The sequence below is a fragment of the Lygodium microphyllum genome, chromosome 30, assembly GCF_053477565.2.
Source record: "Lygodium microphyllum isolate KBCC chromosome 30, Lygodium_microphyllum_v1.1.10, whole genome shotgun sequence".
NCBI classification, from domain to species: domain Eukaryota; kingdom Viridiplantae; phylum Streptophyta; class Polypodiopsida; order Schizaeales; family Lygodiaceae; genus Lygodium; species Lygodium microphyllum.
In genome coordinates, this window is record NC_141164.1 from 5,878,666 (window position 1) to 5,887,521 (window position 8,856).

Here is an 8,856-nt window from a genome sequence, read left to right on the forward strand (position 1 = left end):
TCCCTTTTCTCCATATGTGTAACACTTCACTTTTGATCTCTGGCCATCACCAGACTGTCGTCCTCTTTAACTTCGAGAGGGAAACCTCCTTGGGCCGAAATTAGGGCCAAACTCTCTAAGATTGGGTCCAATATCTTGGGTGGTCATCTTGGATTCCAACAAGTTGAATCTTGCTTCTTGATATTTCTTCCTTATTTCATGAATCTCCTTTAAAGAGCAAGTATCTTGTATATGGTTCTTCCTTAAATAGTACGAAAAAAAGGCTCCAGGGATACTTGGTTTTTGGGTACATTCAATAGCTAACTATTCCCTTGATGGCACTTTTTGCACCATGTATTAAATCTCATCACACCTCTTCCACTTCCTACAGGATGGGATTTGTTGGTGGTACTCACCTTCACCATTTGCAGCTATTATGTAATCACATCCATCAGCTCCTTGATGCTTACAATTGAATTGGACATATAGTCCTTAAAATTTTCTCCTCTTGGAGCACTTGCACTAGGATTTTGGAAAGCCTATGTAATCATTGTATAGACTAGTTGGGTTAACCCAAAGGGTCCTCTGTTTCGATTCTAATTCAAAGCTCCTATTGAGACTCGTGGCTGTTGGTTTTAGTTGGTAGGGTTCCATTGTTGTTGTTGAGTCGCCATTGGGGGAACTATTTGAGGCCACTGTTATTGTGGTTCAACCATCATTTGAGGTACTGTTGTCTGCGTGGATTCGATGCATTGCAGTGTGGTACTATTTGCATTTGAGATAGGGGTAGTGAACAGTCCTTGGGATTACACTTGGTACATATATCGTTCTGGCATGGGAGGAGGTAAGACTCCTCTTCCTAAGGTCATTGAAAACCTTGCTTCAACTTCATTACACAATCTTGCACCTTCCACTGCACCTTGCACGTTGACTAGTCTTCTCAATTCCACAAACTTACAAACTTCTGGTTGTAGGTCTCTTAGAAAACCTCCATTCTGAATGCCTTCATCCAAATGATGGTTGGTCCACCTCTTCAATATGGATTTCATTCTAGAGACATATGCTTTCACCTATTCACTAGAGGACTAACTTAAGTTCATAAACTCCTTTTACATCCACTCTTCAAAACCTTCACACCTAAATTTCATGAGAAAGGCCAACTTCATATTGTCCCATGTGCCAAAAGTTTCTACTACTTGTCTCTCATACCACTGAAATGCCACATCTTTGAAACTAATGAGGAATATCGCCAACCAATGCTTGAGGGTTTTGGCATTGTTGGCTACACACGCTACCATGAACTCGTCTACATGAAAATCAGGGTCTTCATTGTACTCTCCCTTAAAGATGAGCAATAGGACTACATTTGTTGGTCCGTCTAGGATGGATCTAACTAGGAAGGGGACCTTGAGTTGCCATGGGGACTACTGTAAAGAGTGCTCCAAGGGTGTCAAAGGAGGCTTTTGCTACTAGCTTATTCTCAGCTTTGATTTTTTCCTTCTCTCTTTTCACGTACCTCTGGACTCGTTCTTGTGCTTACCTCTTGATTATGTCATTCATTAGGGAGTTAGCTCCACCTAGCTTGTCTATACTCAACTGAATAGAATCAAAAGGGCTTCAGTCTCTAGAGGACTCTCTTTTCAACATTTCTTCTACTTCCTTCCTTTCAACATCTCTGAATTCAGCTTTCATTCCATTACAGAGGGGAAGATATTCAATTCTGAATGTATCAAAACTAATTCTTTTGAGGATCGCTATAGTGCCATTGTCTTTATAATACCAACTTTGGAGGGCTTCAATATAACATAGATTGTGAAGAACACTCTATCTACTAGCTTCTAGTGGGTTGCTCATCGGACAAATAGAAGATTGTCAGTGCACCAAGCATCCCACGTATCTTGCTGTTGAGCATCCACAAACAGATTTCAACTCTTTTCCTTCTTGTTCTTGTGAACTTCAATTGATCATGACTCTTGAAGCTTCTTCACAATCTCCCACTTGATGATGTTTAAAAATTCTTCAATGAATGCTAAATCTCCCATGGACGGTCATTCTCTTTGTTTCTGCTTCTCTTTTCAGTTTTGTGAAAAATAAATTGGCTATTGTGATACAACTTTTTGTAGCTTCAGAGGATACAGGATCAGTTTCTCACATAGAGCCTACATTAAGATAGTGACATGTTTCCACCATTAAGGGATGCAATTCTTGTAGAAAGTGGATTTGGCAATAAAGATCTCCAATTCTTCAACAATTGCAAGGATTTCCTGATCTTTTATTACTTTTCTTCGTCTTCAACAGTGCCATTTCTTCCATTTTAAGCCTCTATTTTGGTGCTTGTTAATGGGAGTTTTCCCAAACTATGCACAAAAGACATGGAGCCCAAAGAGGAACACCAAAAAAATGAAGAATCTACTATATGAAAATCTATCTTGTATAATCAACAAGTATTTTCATCATAATTTAATCAACCACAATAAGAAAAACAACACCAATCTTCTCAAATCTTCACGCAATATCATATAACAATTCTCTTACAGATTTATCACAACAAAACTTCAACACATTCTTCATATTCTTCATCAAAATAACAAGAGAACACAAAGGAATGCTCCACTTTGAATGGAAATCATCACATAGATTTCATCTTCAATGTCTCCATAATCTTCATAGTCTCTCTCATGATCTCTCACTCATAGATACCTTATTTTGCACGAAAAATTGGCTATCACTCACTCACACACACTCTCTCATACATAATCCCTCTCAATAGTGCATTGGAATAACGAAGAATAATAATCCATAATCCCTCTTTGGTCATGGATACCCCTTTCAAAAGGTATGTTTGATACGAAGGGTCATCAGAGCCACTACAATGTCCTTTCGTAGCTCAACAGTGTCACTATCACTTCAGCCTTCACTTGAGTCTTCAGCAGCTACTTCTTCTACTTCTTTGAGCTATTTTGAACTTATATTCATCTCTTCCCAAGATTAGAAAACTTCCCCAAGCTACACATTCATCCCACATAACACTTATAGAGACATATAGAGCAAAAACAAAACATGGACAGAGGCTCAATAGGAGCTCAATAGATGGTTTATAGTACCATATAGAAGCTCATCAGAAAGCATTTAGCTCTATTAAAACCATTAAAAACCATCAAGAATCATTCAATAAGATTCCAAACAATCTTAAACTCCATCAATCATCGCTCCATCCCCTCATATAGAAGGAAAACAAAACAAAATAGAAGCTCAATAAAACCAATCAAACATTATGAGACACTGAATAGAACCTTTCATCGCATAATATCTCCACTAAAAAATATTATGCGGTTCTCATATCTATTCAACCTTATCCAAAACTCTCTCAAACACTTCCAAAACAATCAATCATCATTCAAATCACACAAAAATTTTCCAAAAATCCAACAAAAAACAGCTAAAAATACAGTCATATTAACCCTCAACATTGTAGTTCCCGTTTTACTACAATTGTGCTAGAGTGCCACCACCTATATAGCCACTACTTGGTATATGGCTCCTGCAAGTATATTTAGTGGAATTGTCTCTCAAAAAGTGCCAATGATGCATATCCCTTGGTGAGACAATCTTGTGCTACCTATGCTACCCTAGAAGTGAAAGATGATCCCTAGCAGACCTTGGTTGATGTGTGAAAAATGAGAACCTTGGTTTTTCCAAGGTTTACTAATAATGACGTGACAATCCTCTGTCTAGGAAAAATCTATCAAGGGCTTCAAGGTGTCTTTGAAGCCCCTCTTGTGACTCTCAAATCAAAATGATATCATCAACATACAACAACATGTGGTATGAATATTTGATAAGTCAAAACCAGCTCCTCCTCCTCCTCTAGTGATATAGTTAGCGAACTTCTTGATGTGTAGCCCAAATAAAGTAGGTGATAATGCACAACCCTACTTCACTCCTATGGTTCCTAGCTATCTCTCCAAACATTCCTCTTGGGCATTTGCATAATCTCACTACTCACTCATATAGTGCATATATGCCCCATATCATGCTAGTGGCACTTTCTAACCCAACAAGCACTAGAGTAATATATATTTAATTTGTCCCTCGACACCATTTAAAAGCTTTGTAGAAATCCACAAAGTAGTAGTATAGTCTATGGCTTTTGGTCCAAGTTTTCTCGATCATGCATTGCATGGTGAAAATAAGGTCAATTATGGAGAAGACATTTCTGAAACTTGCTTATCTTATTGCTCGCATGGACTTTCACACTTAGCATATGCTCTCAAGTCTACCTCCATCACTACTCCATATAAGTTGGCTAACAAATGAACAATCATGATAGTTTGATAGCTCCTTGGATCAAAGAGATACACAATCTTATTGGTAGGCATGATGGTGTACATAGTCCACTTGTTGGGAAATCCTTCTGCCAAGGCCCTATTGAACATGAGAGTAATGAATGGTGCAAGAACCTCTATTGCATATATGGGATGCTCCCCCCAAGCATTTTTTTGATCGGTCCCCAATCCATGGTATAGCCTTCGAATAGCCCACTCCACCATTCTACTTAGAAGCTCGATGAGGTGGGGCATGGCTCTGCTAAGTTTGTTATGGGAAGTTGGTGTGGTACATCATATAGACACTCTACATAAGCCTACCATGCCCCTAGGTCCTCCATGGGCAACTGGCATCTAGGATTTTTAAAGCTCCTTCATGCTACAACCACATCTCTACTTGTGAATAGTAGGGAAAGGTCCCAACGGTGTGTCTCATCATATTCTTGTTGTTTTCAATGATGAAGCACTGTCGTTCTCTCTAAGCCTACCTCTTTGTAATCTATCTCAGTGCAATTTGCATCTAAAGCTATCCATATTATGCCTTGATCTCATCATACCAAGTATTTTGGGGGGTGATCCCAGACCAATTGAGAAACATGGTAGAGAATGAGAAAGATAGGAGATTGAGGAGGGAAAAAGAAGAATGGAAATGAGACCATAATGAAATGGAGAAGAACTTGATTGATTCATGGTTGAGCAAGTACATCTTTTTATGGGTTTTTAGCTTGGGTACGCACTTCTCTCTTTGCTTATGGGATTTGGTTACACCTATCTCTAGCTCTGATGCCTCTAGCACCATACATTCCAACACCCCCCCTTGCTGCTAGATCACCCTATAAACAAGTGTACCTAAGAGTGTAGGTCCCCCCTGTGAATGCCTACAAGGCCTCTAGCCTATGCAATGTCAAAGAAAGTGTAGGTAAATTACAACTTAGAAAAGAGTTTTAGGGCATTTTTTAGAATTTGTATCTTTTACAAAATTTACTTTCCAGCTCCAACGTTCTTTCTTAGTGTGTCCAAACTTGTTGTAGTTCTTGCATCTTGGTTTTCCTTTGCTCCAACAGTCTTCCTCTTTGTGTCCATTTCTCCCACACATCTTACAAATAGTTTTTGAAGAAGAAACTTCGCTATAAAGTGTAGTTACTACTACAGGGCTCAGTGTAGATTCTTGGGCTTTCCCCTTAAGTTTACCTTCTTGCTCATATAAAGCCCCTATCATGTACATTCCTTAGTGCTGCTACCACCTTCTCATAACCTTTGTTAGGTTTATCAACACTGTTGAGTAGTACTACAATTGCTTCATCCTCTTCTATATCTTTGCCTACTGAAGATAGCTGCACTTTCAAAAATTTCAAGATATTGATCCTAGAGTCAAAGAGAACTATGAACTCCTCTTAAATCTACAAAAAATTGTCCATTGAGTTTTTTCAACCACAATTAATGGGGCATTGTCATCCATAAAGAACTGTGCAAAGAAGATCTTGGCATCGGGGAGTAGAAGCCCTTTGATTGCTTCATTCTAAATGCACTTGTTGATCCTCCTTAGGTGGGGATTCATAATTAGGGCAAATACAAGGGGTGCTAGGAGCATCCCTACCTTATGGATCTTCGGAGATGAAACAAGTTGAAGACCGTGCAATTGATGCCAATCTTGGCACATGCATTCTTGACGAGGGAGTTGACCATATTAACAAACACTATGCCAAATTTGAAGGCTCTGAACACCCTTAGAATGAAGGCCTAGCTAACGTGATCATAGGCCTTCTCCAAGTTGATGGCTAGGAGCACAAAGTTGGATTTTCTGGATAGAGCATAGTCAATTGAGAAGATAAGTTTGTAATGGCAGCTTGGATATGCTTGCCAAGAAAAAACCATATTGTTTAGAATAAAAACCTTAGCTAGTAAGTATTTGGCCCGTTGGGCCAGCACTTTTGCATATACTTTGTATGAAAATTTTAGCATGGTTAAAGGTCTCCAATTGGAGATCTTGGTTTTGTTGGGAGACTTAGGGATCAGCTTAACTAGCTCCTCATCAAACTCCTCCAACAAAGTGCGAGATGATAAGTGATTGACGGAGCCTCACAAGGTCATGCGAGCAAACCAACCAAAGCTTTTGAAATACCTCCACTAGCATACCATCAAGACCAACTTTCATGTGGAATACTACCTCCTTGAGTTCATCTTCAGAGAATGAGCAATCTAAGATTAAGGCTTCATTGCCAGGCATGGGCTCTATTGCATCAAAAGAAAAGTTGTTCAGCCTACAATTGTAGTGATGAATGTCAAGGGATTCAAATCCCATAATTGCCACCATGTGATCAACACAATTGCATTTATCAAATGGTTGTCATACACCAATTGACTTGATACCATTAACCAGTTACAAGTAAGATGATTTATTAAAAATGGAAATTACCTAGTTGCTACACACACACACACACACACACACGCACACGCACACGCACACGCACACGCACACGCACACGCACATGCACTCACTACTATAAACATAAGTAAAAATGGTAAAAATATCATGCCAACAAAAGCACATGCACACGATTTTAGTTGTATAAACACACACACTAACTAGTACAGACAATAGTAAAAATAGAAAAAATATAATGCCAACAAATACACATATATACACACTTTGAAGTATGATAGTCCTTTTGGGAAAGTAAAAATAGTATAGAAATTTTGGGCATGGCATACTCCATAGCGTTCACTTTCACTGAGCCACATTTATCATTCACACCATACCATGGCTTCATTGCTCGCATTTGTGTACCGCAAGGATAGATCTCGAGGTGCATCAGTGTCCTAGCCCACAAGTCGAGGACAAATATTATAGATCTACACATGAATGTGAAGACGCAAGTTGTTTCCATTAGGAACAATCTTTTTATTTATAGGTATGTTGGCTTCATCATGTCATTCTTATTTGAATAGTAAAACATTGGATGATGAGCTATTGATCACCAATTCGAGTGTCACAAATAGCTAAACCTTAAGTTATCAATGCAACCCTTATTTTTGAAACTTAAAATCTTTGTTTGTGCAAGCCTTATCTGCCTACATTAAAAACTATCTTGCAACCATTATTTTAGGTTGACGAGTGAGGAGCAAAACTGTTACACATTACAAATAGTGATGTTGATTATATATATATGATGTTGCTATGTTGCACGCATGTCATTGGATTCAAGTCCTACAACTATTCATCTCCTAGGTTTCTCAATTTAAAGTCTAGAGTGCTAGCACCACTACAACATAGAAGCATTTACATATATTTATAGACCATGTCTATTGATTGTTTGCTATTCGGACCCATGTCATTGGATTCAAAGTCCAATGTACTAACTACTACTATAGAAACCTTTGATGTCAAATGGCTCACAGCTTTCTCTCTAAATGAATCTACGACATCAAGTGCATCACTTGGATAAAAGACCTATTCAATCGGACTAGGGAACCTCATTTAGTCACTTTAGAGATCATATCCATCGTGTCGATTCCCCAATCATTCCATTGCTCTTAAGTTGATAACATTCTGGTTTAGCCACATTAGCACGCTCTTCCATGAATTTGAGATTTAAAATTCCAACCCTCTTAGGTTCCAAGACTCGGGTTCCATGAAGTAAAGTGCAAGCATTTTGACATTTGCAAGCTTGACATTGCAAAAAGTAAAATCCTAGTATCTTCACCTTTAGAACTATTACCTTTGAGATTGAAACAAAGTAAAATTACTAGCATTTACAACTAATCTTAATGTAGGTGTTGAGCTCTACACCTAGCTCACAACACATAATATCCTTACCACTAAAATAATTATTTGTTGCATCCTAAGTCCTACAACTCTTGGTTTTGAGGCTACCAAAAGCTGTATAATTAATGTTGATTGGCATTTATACTTGTGCCTAAAGTTAAATGCTTGGTGATTTCTAACTTTTGCAAGATTTGGTTTTGAGAACTCCAAAAAGCTTCCAAAATGTCATGATTGTTTGGTGAATCTAACGTCTACAAGTATTGGCTTTGAGAACTGTAAAGCCAAAACCTTATGAATATCCATGGGAATTGATTTATGCACCTAAAATTTGTGAAAGCACTTTGATATCCAAGGTTACACTCTTTTGTATTTTACAATTTTTGTCAAGTGATTTTTATAATATATGCGTCCTTTGAGATTATTATCTAATAATATAGATTAGTTGTTATTTCACACACTCAAATTCATGTGGATAAAGTTTGATCAGCATGCCTAGCAAGTAAATCGTACTATGCGATGTCTCACATAGCCTTTCTTTTACACATTCTTTTAAGGTGTGCACACACATAACATCATGTATATAAAAATTTACAAGATATATAGAAAAATTAACCCTAATGATACCACATCTAACATGTCAATGTAGTTAACATATCTAACATGTGTACACAGTTTTAGACAACATTAGCAAAGTTAAGGGTTTAAATATCTGTAACATTCACTAGTATGTATAACAAGTATTTGAAGTTTAGAGAACATTTTGTTCATGATAAGGCTATATGCATG